This window comes from Myotis lucifugus, unplaced genomic scaffold, assembly GCF_000147115.1.
Source record: "Myotis lucifugus unplaced genomic scaffold, Myoluc2.0 scaffold_1633, whole genome shotgun sequence".
Taxonomy (NCBI): Eukaryota; Metazoa; Chordata; class Mammalia; order Chiroptera; family Vespertilionidae; genus Myotis; species Myotis lucifugus.
The window spans coordinates 1-11,015 of record NW_005872681.1 but is presented as its reverse complement, the minus strand read 5'-3'; the positions used below and the strand labels follow the sequence as shown (position 1 = coordinate 11,015).

At 53.5% G+C, this 11,015-nt stretch overlaps 1 pseudogene; it reads left to right on the top strand.

The window, feature by feature from the left end:
* Nucleotides 1-5,586, top strand: part of LOC102418655 — a 40,338-nt pseudogene extending 34,752 nt beyond the window's left edge.
* The last annotated feature ends 5,429 nt before the right edge of the window (nucleotides 5,587-11,015 follow it).

Genomic DNA, 11,015 nt, shown 5'->3' with positions numbered 1-11,015 from the left:
GGGCTGCGTTTACCACACGTGCTGTCCTGAGTGCTCCGTGGGTCCCGGGCCTGAGGAGGCTGCCTGGACGTCTCTATTCGGAGGCGGGAACTGGGGGCTGGAATCAGGCCTAGGGTAATGGGTCGGCTACCATAGCGCTGGAGTCTGAAATAAGTGGTGGGACTGCCAGCAAGCAGCCCCTGGCTCTGCTGCTTCACGCCCACCGCAGAGGCAGCTGTGGGCTGTGTGAGACTGCCCGCCACGGCCCCTGGCGGCACTATCTGGGGCAGAGTTGAATGCTGCCAGGGGTCAGGGTCCACCCCGCCCCTCAGATGCCCTTTGACATCTAGACCTCATACATTCCACTCAGCTGGAACTGACTTAGCAAATACTAAGTTGTAAACTGTCACTCAAACCAGCCAAAAAGTCATCATTAATTATAAATTATTATTGCTTCTGTAGATATTGCCACTATTATTTTTCTAACACTTAGTTTAATGTCTGTTCTCCATTCTAAACAGTAAGCTTCATTCAGGTGGGCCCCCGTCTGTCTTATCATTTCTCTTCTCCCACTTCCTGGCAGGGCCTGACACATATGTGATGCTACATGAATGAATGAATGAATGAATGAACACGGACTCGGCCTTGTGTTAGATCCTCAGGGGAAAATATTTCATTGTTTTTGTAAAGTGCCTGATGGTTGGCAAGGAGCTCACTGGACTGCCTTCCTCTGTAGAATGTGAGGTCATTGGGTCAGGATTTCATCTGTCTGTTTGCCTCTGTGTCCTCAGGCCTGACATGTAGGAGAAGCTCAGTAGATACTTGTTGAATACACGGCACGGTTTCCTTTGAGCCTCGCAGAGAGCTCCCAAGGGCAAATGCAATTCACTTCTGTTGTGCAGATGGGAAAGTGACACCCAGGAGGGTGGATGGAAGCTTGCAACTGACATCCCATCAAAAGCTTCTGAGAATGCTCATCTCTGCTTTCTCTGCCAGTGTTATATATTAGCGGCCCTTTTAAATTAAGAAGCCTATGACAGGCTTATTGACCATTTGTATTTCTTCTGTTTATTTCTTATTCATACTTTTTAATCCATTTTTCTACTGGGTTTTCTGTCTTTTATTTTAATAATACATTTTACTTAACCCAACATATCCAAATATTACCATTTCAATATGTAAGCAATATAAAATTATTGAGATACATCTTTAAAAATATTTAGTCTTTGGAATCCACTACAGCATATCTCAATTTGGACATTAAATTTTCATCAAAACAAATCTAGAGACAGAGAAGCATCGATCAGATGCTCAAACCTCAGAGGGAAGGTAGGGGAGGGTGGGGATAAGGGGAAGAGATCAACCAAAAGACTTGTATGCATGCATATAAGCATAAGCGATGGACGCAGACAACAGTGGGTGAGGGTGAGGGCAGGACTGGGGGAATGGGGGGCAGACAATGGGGGGATAAGGACACATTTATAATACCTTAATAAAGGGAAAAAATTTTCATCAAAAATACTTGGTTTGTACTTGTATTTCATAAAATATACATTGGAGGAAGTAGATTCACATGCCCAAATTGTTCCAGTTATACTGTGATAGGCAGAATAATGGTCCCCACAGACGCCCATGTCCTGGGAACCTGTGAACGCTGCTATTCAAGAAGGAATGAAGGTTGCAGACGGGAAGGTGCTTAATCAGCTGAACTTATCATAAAGAAATATCCTGGATTACCCAGGTGGGCCCAGTGTGATCACAAGGTGCTAAATAGTGGAAAAGAGAGGCAGGAGAAGAAGTCAGAGTCAGAGAGAAATTTCAAATGCAACACTGCTGGCGTTGAAGATGGAGGATGGGGCCAGGAGCCAAAGAATGCAGGAAGTCTGCAGAAGTTGGGAAAGGCAGGGAACCATATCTCCCCTGAGCCTCTAGGAGGCACACAGCCCCGCCAGCTCTTGATTGCAGTCCAGTAAGGCTCATTTCAGATGAACATAGCCTGTATCGGAATCTATACTTTTAAAATATTTATAGCCGAAACCGGTTTGGCTCAGTGGATAGAGCGTCGGCCTGCAGACTGAAAGGTCCCAGGTTCGATTCCGGTCAAGGGCATATACCTGGGTTGCGGGCACATCCCCAGTGGGAGATGTGCAGGAGGCAGCTGGTCGATGTTCCTCTCCCATCGATGTTTCTAACTCTCTATCTCTCTCCCTTCCTCTCTGTAAAAAATCAATAAAATATATTTTTTAAAAAATGTTATATTTAAAAATAAATAAAATAAAATATTTATAGATCCTGTACCCCAGCAGAAGGCTGGGACCAAAGCCATGCCCTTGACCCATGAGAGGCAGGAGGGATCTGGGTGGCTCTGAGAGCCAGTTCTGAGGGCCCCTTGCAGTGGTGGGGGCCACAGCGGGTTCCTGAGAGAGAGGTGAGCCTGGCTCTCCATGCGGCTTCTTGCACACAAAGCTGTCAGGAGTGTGAGGAGCATCGCACACAGCTGGTGCACACCCCAGCTCACCTCCTGGCAGGGAGACATGAGGCTGCTTCTCCCACATCCACATTCTTCTGCTCATCCAGGCACATGGGATAGTAGTACTGACCCAAAATGTGGGGTGTTTGAGTCCGAGTTCATTGTTTCTCAAAATGGAAGAATGAAGTGGGATTGAAGCTTATTGGGAGAAGCCAGTCCTGGAGAAGGTGCCGGAGCAGGCCAGGGTCCAGAGCTTCGCCCCATGTGACAGTGGGTGTTAAAGTCCTTTAGTCCATGTGCTGAGTCCCACATGGCCATGTGGTGCAGGGAGCATGTCCCCTGCCATCAACCCAAGCATCTAGCGTGCAGGGGAGAGAGGAAGCATGCGTTTTTAAATCTAGGAGCAGATGCATGTCTTGCTAGCTTCTGGTTGGTCTTTTGAAGAATTCTGCCTTAGCAACATCCTTGGGATTGGTTTATACTTCTTATTGCCTTGTGATTGGTTATTCTGTAAGCTGCTTGTCTTAGCAACAATCCATGTATTTTTAAGTTTGCCTCTTGCACGTGCCCTTCTGTCCACACCCAGTTGGGATGCCTTAGTAACTTCACATACTTGGGTTCCCAGATTTATTCACTCCCCCCACAGCCCCCCGCCACCCCTATGGTCCTAATCCCTGTCTATCTAGCTTCCCTCTGTCTCCTCAGTACCTACCCCCATGGGACCTATAGTAAGATTAAATTTAGAATTTAATTCTAAACCAAGAATTTAGACAAAGAGCCAGGAATATAGTCCAAGTTCCATAAACAGTAGCTCTGGCTGCTTTCTCATTTAGCTGTAGTAGAAAGTGGTGTCAATATCAATATTGTCACTCCCCTTTTATGGATGACAGATATTGAGACACAGAGGGAAAGAAGCATCGTGCCCAGGATTATACAGAGACACCAAAACACAAACACCGGAGACCCATCCCATTAGCCAGGGATGGATCTCGCCCACACCCTCTAGTGAGCATGGTTCTGTCCTGGGCCACGGTTCTGATCTATCTCCAGTAGCCCACGTTCCCTAGAAAGAAAGTAACCGTTAACTCAGATGCAAGAGTTACTAGCTGGCTCTCTGGCTTATTGCTGACTTTCTCTAAAGCAAGCAACCACAGGTATTCATGTCATTCGCCTTTATGTTGCTTAAATGAGAACAGGAATGTCCTGTGTCCTTGGGGTGCAAGGTTCCGGCAGCCACGTGGCAGCGGTGTGGAGGCTTCAGTCACCCCGTCAAAGCCAGGAATTGCCTGGGAAGGTTGGGGGTGCGGAGAGGAGTGCTCTGTGAGCATGTGTAGTGGGAGGGGGGCTGGAGGCCACGTGGAGAAAGCAGATGGCCACGCCATTCTCCTGGGCAAGTGCAGACACCAGGAAGCTGTTCCCTGCCCAGCATGGAGCCCTGACACAAAATAATAGCTGGGGTTGGTTAGCAAACACACAGCTTTTACAATGTGCCAGGCACTGCTCCCAGGACTTCCCAGGCACTAATTCATTTAATGCTCATAAGAGCCCACAAAGTACTATTTTATTCCTATTTCACAAAGAAGGAAATTGGGAGGTTGCTCAGAGAAGTACTCCATTTGCTTGGGATCATACACCTGGCAAATAGCTGAGCCAGGACTTGAACCCAGGCAGTTAGGTGGTGGGAGTGGAGAGAGCCAAAAAAATGTGTAGTCAAAGCCACACATGGCGTGGTGAAAAGATAATACAATATACAATGGTGTCTTATAGAATGTACACCTGAAACATATAATTTTATTAACCAATGTCACCCTAATAAATTCAATAAATAAATAAAACATTTTAATAAAAAAACGTTTAAAAGCCACACAAAGTCTGAGTTGGGAAATTCTGAGCATGAACAAAATGAAGAAAGGCCTCAACAGAGATGGGTCACTCACATAGAGAAGGGGCAGAGGAGGCCTGGCCTGGTGAGTGGGGACAGGGGGAGTCCAGGTGGTTATGACAAGCAGCGCCTCATCGGAGCAGGACTCCTGAGCAGGAATCTGGAGTCTCAACATCCCTGAGGAGTGGAGTTACTGTTCCGCTGCAGAGATGTGGAAACTGAGGTTCAGAGAAGCTACATGGTCTGCTTCAGGTTACACAGCCAGGAAGTGCAAGGTTGGGCCTCGAACCCAGCCTACCCATTCCGACGCCCTGCTCTTTCCGGGCACCTTTCAGCCTTGCTACCAGATTTCAGGCTTAGAGAGTGGGCTGGGCCTCCTTTACCCTCCTCTCCCCTCCTCTCTGTTAGTGACTGATCTCTGTGAGGGCTTTCTCCTTTCATTCATGCTCAGATTTGCCCAACTCAGACTGCGTGTGGCTTTGACTACACATTTTTGGTTCTCTCCATGGCAAACCCATTTTCAACTCCATCCCTATAGCCTAACAGGGTTCAAATCCTGGCTCAGCTACTTACTGACCCCACAGGTATACCAGGCACTTGGCACCGCACTTGGCACCGGTGTGCTGGGTCCCTGTGTGTCACAGCCGACGTCCATTACACAGTGAAATGGTCACCCCTGGCCAGGAGGGGCAGGCTAGAGTTGCACCAATCTGCTGCTCCTTTACCCGACGTCGCCCAGTTCTGTGTGCCAACCTTTCTCTCCCTGACCCTCTTCAACCAGAAAAAGGACATTGGAACAGGGAGCCCTCTGCTTGAGGGGAGCCTGCTCCCACTTCCCTCCCTCCCCCCCGTCCCCTGCACCTCCAGACATGGGTTTCCCTCCCTCACCAGGGGAGTAACAGCTGTGGGCAGTGCTGGCGGTGCCTGTGGGCAGAGCCCCTGTGTGCTGCCCACCCACTGGGGACCGTGCAGGGCCTCTGGGGAGCCTGACACTCTGAGGAGCCCTGCACTCTGCCTGGCACCCAGGCCTACCCGCAGGGCCCCACCCTCCCTCCCCCGCAGACCTGGCACACAAGTCCTTCCCAGTCCGCTCATGCCCCTGTGTCTGTGTTTGTCTCTCTAGGGACTTATTTCTCTGCAAGGGACGCAGGTGGCCCAGCGTCTTCCTGGCCCTGAGGATGTGGGGAAGCACCTCTTTGAGATCAGCCCAGGTAGGCGGGCCCTGGGGCCCCATGGGGGTATTGCTGTGCCTTGAGCCTGGGAAGGCGGAGCTCCTTCATGAAACTCCATCACTTTTCACAACTCGGAAATTTGGGTCAAATCTAGAGGATATGGTGAACTTGGGGGAAATTAGAAAATCCAATCATGTGGGTAATTAGCTTTTGATAGATTTTTAAATTCACAGTAAACACAAGGGAAGAAACCAATCAACTGGGGCATCTTAGGGTGAAGGTCCAAACCCCAAGTCTGGGTGATCTGCAAACAGGTGGCGGCAGCAGTTCAGAGCATTAACAAAGCTGCAGCATGAGTTCCAAACAGAACTGCGTGCAGTACAGTTGTTACAGAATTTACCAGGCGGCCGGAAAATACACACAGGAGTACTCGGAGACACAGGAAAACCCCACTTATTTCCAGATGTGCTAGTACCGTGACTCAGGGGAGCCTGTTTCCAAATCCTGAGCAAGCCAATATGGAGGAAGCTTCCTCTTTATACCCTTTGGTTTCTTTGTCCCCCAAACATGGATCAGACTTCCCGACCTTTCGCGGGCTTTGCAAAAAGCCCCGTGTATTGGGATGGGAGCCATGAGATCACACCTAAAGGCCTGGCCTGGCGCCAGTGCTGATAACCCCCTCCGGGGGTTGTGTATGGTTCATGGTTTATGGCCTCTGTAAAATGGGAGTATTTAGGTAAACAGGTCTTGCAAGACCAGATAATTAAGGAAGGGGCAGTGACTACAGGCTAACAGGAATGTGCGTTGGGGATACTGATTAACTAGGTACAGAGTCAGGCTGCTAGTCTCCTACATCCTTTCACAAATGGAGTTAATTATCGGCTAGTAAGAGTGTGCGTTGGAAGGCAGGTTACTGGCACAGATTCAGATTGCTAGCCCCCCAAAAATGTCTTGTGTTCCCCATCATAGTGAAGGAATAATTAACCAAAGAATTGCTATCATAGTAGAGTCACAAAACCGTTCTTGAAGCTCCCTGATTTGAAACGTGACTGTTACTGAGCCCGTAGGTGCCTGAGCGCATTTGCTCAGAGGGACGGGCGGTACAGGCGGGCATGTGGCGTTCTGCCTGACACCCCTCTGGCCTGGGAAGCAGAGCCTGAGCCGCTTCCGAGCCCTTTATAGGAGGCACTGAAGCCAGACAGCCAAGGGTCCAGACTACTGTCATACTTGAGCCAATTCATCAGACAGGGTTGGGTCACATATGAACGTTAATTACAATCCTGCCGGCAGCATGGGAGAGCAGCAGGTCATCCACAAACATCTGCTCTCCAGCCTCTATAAGCCAGCTGCTCATGTGGGTACAAGGACAAAGTTCACATGGGGAAGTAGGCAAAAGGAATCAGAATGGGTATGAAAAATGGGTATAATGGTTACAGTTTACAGGCAATGCGGCTGGAGGTTTGCAAGGGACTGAGGGTTTGCAAAGGGCTGGCCCCTCTGGTTTCTGCAACAAGGTTGTTAGTCTTTCCCTGATACTAGGCAGCTCCCGGATGGGGAGGATGGGCTGCATTTCCAGGTGAGCTCCCAGGTCCCACGTGCAACTCCCAGCAGGTTAGAAAGTGCCTTCTTTAATCAGAACAAAACAACCCCAGTTAACAGCATGGTCAATATTTCTTACAATTATAGCTGGTCCCATATTCTATTTCTGCCCCTAACAGCACCGCCCGCAGAGCATGGAGAAGGGAGCGGTCAGGGTGTGCTGTGAGCGGGCTGCTGCTGGGCACCGGGCCTCAGTTCCGGCAGGCACTGTGGAGACGGTGGGGAGCAGGGCACCGGGACTCAGTTCCAGCCGCACTGTGGAGACGGTGGGGAGCTGGGCACCGGGACTCAGTTCCAGCCGCACTGTGGAGACGGTGGGGAGCTGGGCACCGGGACTCAGTTCCAGCCGCACTGTGGAGACGGTGGGGAGCAGGGCACCGGGACTCAGTTCCAGCGGGCGCTGTGGAGACAGTGGGGAGCTGGGCACCAGGACTCAGTTCCAGCCGCGCTGTGGAGACGGTGGGGAGCAGGGCACCAGGACTCAGTTCCAGCCGCACTGTGGAGACGGTGGGGAGCAGGGCACCAGGACTCAGTTCCAGCCGCACTGTGGAGACGGTGGGGAGCTGGGCACCGGGACTCAGTTCCAGCCGCACTGTGGAGACAGTGGGGAGCTGGGCACCGGGACTCAGTTCCAGCCGCGCTGTGGAGACGGTGGGGAGCTGGGCACCAGGACTCAGTTCCAGCCGCGCTGTGGAGACAGTGGGGAGCAGGGCACCGGGACTCAGTTCCAGCGGGCGCTGTGGAGACGGTGGGGAGCTGGGCACCAGGACTCAGTTCCAGCGGGCGCTGTGGAGACGGTGGGGAGCTGGGGCACCAGGACTCAGTTCCCAGCGGGCGCTGTGGAGACGGTGGGGAGCTGGGCACCGGGACTCAGTTCCGGCCGCACTGTGGAGACGGTGGGGAGCTGGGCACCGGGACTCAGTTCCAGCGGGCGCTGTGGAGACGGTGGGGAGCTGGGCACCGGGACTCAGTTCCAGCCGCACTGTGGAGACGGTGGGGAGCAGGGCACCGGGACTCAGTTCCAGCCGCACTGTGGAGACGGTGGGGAGCAGGGCACCAGGACTCAGTTCCAGCCGCACTGTGGAGACGGTGGGGAGCTGGGCACCGGGACTCAGTTCCAGCGGGCGCTGTGGAGACGGTGGGGAGCAGGCCTCAGAGATGTCTCGCTCGCCCAGGGAGTGAGGAGGCAGGGTACACAGCAGCCATGCCTGGGAGCTGCTCCCTGGGGAGCTGATGCTGGCACATCTGGCCGCTCTGCAGGGACGGCTCCCTGGGGACAGAGAAGGCCTTCGGGGAGAGCGGCAGGGCTTGAGGAGGCCGCCCACGTGGATGGGAACAGTGCCTGACGTCTGGAGTCCCATCCACCAGTGTGTCCGTGGGAGGCGTTCCTCTGGGAAGTGGTGGCTGTGAACTGACTTGCCAGGCCTCCCTGGGGTCTCAGAGCAGCCTGGGCACCCAACCACCGGACAAGGTGACCAGCACAGTGTGGATCATCCCAGGCTCAGGCCAGCCGGCAGCAAGCCGCCCGCTGGGAGCCCAGGAGCGAATGTGAGCCGGGCAGGCAGCGTTGGCCTCTGCTCTGTCCATCCTGGGACCCCAGGAGGCACCAGCTGGAGCTGACGGGCAGGGAGAGCCTCCTGCTGCGGCCCTGCATGGAGGTCCCGCAGCCCGGTTCCATTAGGCATTTCACCCACTGCCAGTGCCAGGGAGGCGGCGGCAGAGCGATCCCACGTATGTGTGTGTTGGGGGGGGGGCACGCGGGGGGGACTGAGGCTCAGTTGACTGTAGACCATGAGTGAAGGCTTCTGCAGAGAAGACAGAGAACAAAGGACAGTGAGGTGGGCAGGGCCCTGCTGTTGGGTTGCTGAAGGAGGGATGCATGAGGCCAGTGTGGTGAGGGATTATAAATTTATCAGGTCATGTGGATACCAGATGGGCACCAGCACCCAGGGACAGGGAGTCAGAGGTTTTAAAGGACTCTAGGCCGGCTTTTTCTGGGCGGAGAATTCTCTGGACGGGTCTGGGTCCTGGGAAGGTGGGAGGGGGGGAGATAATGGTCTTAGCAAGTGGAATGTGGTCTGAGCGCCTAAAAGTCAGTTCCCAGGGGAGGGGTATCAATGATTTGATCAAAGCTAACACCTGCCATCTCAGGGTGGGGGCGCTGGGCACAGGGAAGAGGGGCTGGGAGAGGGGCCCTGAGCCTGGAGAAGGAAAAGGTGGAAGTCAACAGAGCCCCGCCATAAATTCAGAAAGGCACTGAGCATGTGCCCAAGGACCAGACAGGGAAAGTCTCCACGGTGCCCGCTCCTCAGCTGGGTCAGAGCTATTTACAAGGATTTCCTGACTGGTGGGGGGTTGGGGGGTCCCACCATAAGGTAACGGTCACAGGTCCCAGGAACTAAGACGGGACCCCTCTGCAGGCCTTCATTTTGCCTCCCGCAGTGCTCAGAACACCCATCAGGCAGTGGCACTTCATGGAAAAGGGCACTGGAGGTCCGAAAGGACACAGAGCCAGGTGGTGGTAGGTTCAGGGCTAGGACCCAGGCCGTCTGGCTTCCAAAGCCACGCCCGTGAGCTGCCCGCCACACAGGCACCTGGCCCGGGTGTTAGCATCTCAGCCACCTGGGCCTGGGAGGCCGGGATGCGGTTGTAGGAAGGAGAGCTCCCTTTGTATCCAGCACAGCAGTTAGGCACCAGGCTCTGACAGGCTCCAGGACTGCCGTCCTCTTCCCCTTTGCACAGGCCTGAAGGCCTGGGGGGAGGGGGCGCAGCAGCTGGAGGCTGCCCAGGGAAAGTGGCCTGGTGTGGGCAGTGAGGGAGGGTACAGTCAGCGTTGGGGGAGCCCTAAGGGAGGAAGACTCCATCACCTCCCCTGGACTCATCTGGCTGGGGGAGGTCAGGTGGGGCATGTTTGCACCCGATACCCAGGGCGGGGAAGCTTGACAACTCTTGAAAATGTGACAGAAACCCAAGTATGATAACACGTAAATCAACTAGACGAATTTTAAGTCATAGTCCTATCTGTGCTCTTCAACCGTATAAAAATATTGCAATTTTTCATCAGGTAGAATAAAAATGTGAGGGAAAGTTAGGTTGTGAGTGCCATCTAGTGGAGAGACCTACCAATTCCAGGCCAGGCCTGCCTCCTGCTGGCCCTGAGGCCCTACCATCCCTGCCAGGCCTTACCTCTGACTCTGGCGAGGCACCCACAGTCCCTAAGCCAGCTCCTGCTGCAGGACCCCCCCCCCCCACTCCACCCACACCCTGTGGCTGGCTCTGGGGCAGGCCCCTGACAGCAGCTGGGATTCCAGGACCTGGGTCACATTCCCACCTGGGACTCATCTCTGGCCTGGGCAGTCAGCTGCCTGCTGTGCTTTTGTGATTTACAAGAAGAAATATGTATTTGGTCTCCATCCTGGTTCCTGATGGAGCTCCTGAAAGCCTGGGCATTCCTACCTGATAGAGTGATCAGGTGTCCTTTGTCCTGTGAATGAGGTGACCTTTGGAAGCACCTGAGGATGGGGCTGGTTGCCAGAGGAACCAACCTTGTGGTGAGAGGGTTGGAACTTTCAGTCCCTCGCCTCACAAAGCCCCATAAACATCCAGAGGGAAAGCTGCGGGAGCTCCTGGGTGGAAAAGTCGTGGGGAGAGTGGCCGGCTCAGAGAGTCGGGTAGTCTGCGGCCCTTCCCACACGCCTTAGCCTACGCCCTCTCCCACCTGGCTGTTCTGAGGTATATCCTCATATAATAAACCCATGGTCTAGAGGGTGAAATGTTCCCCGAGTTCTGTGAGCCACTCTAGCAAATGGATCAATCCGAGGGGGTCCTTGGAAGCTGTGGTCAACAGCAAGTTGGTCAGAAGCACAGGTGACAACCTGGACTTGTGATTGGCGGGGGCGGGGGGGGGATGGGG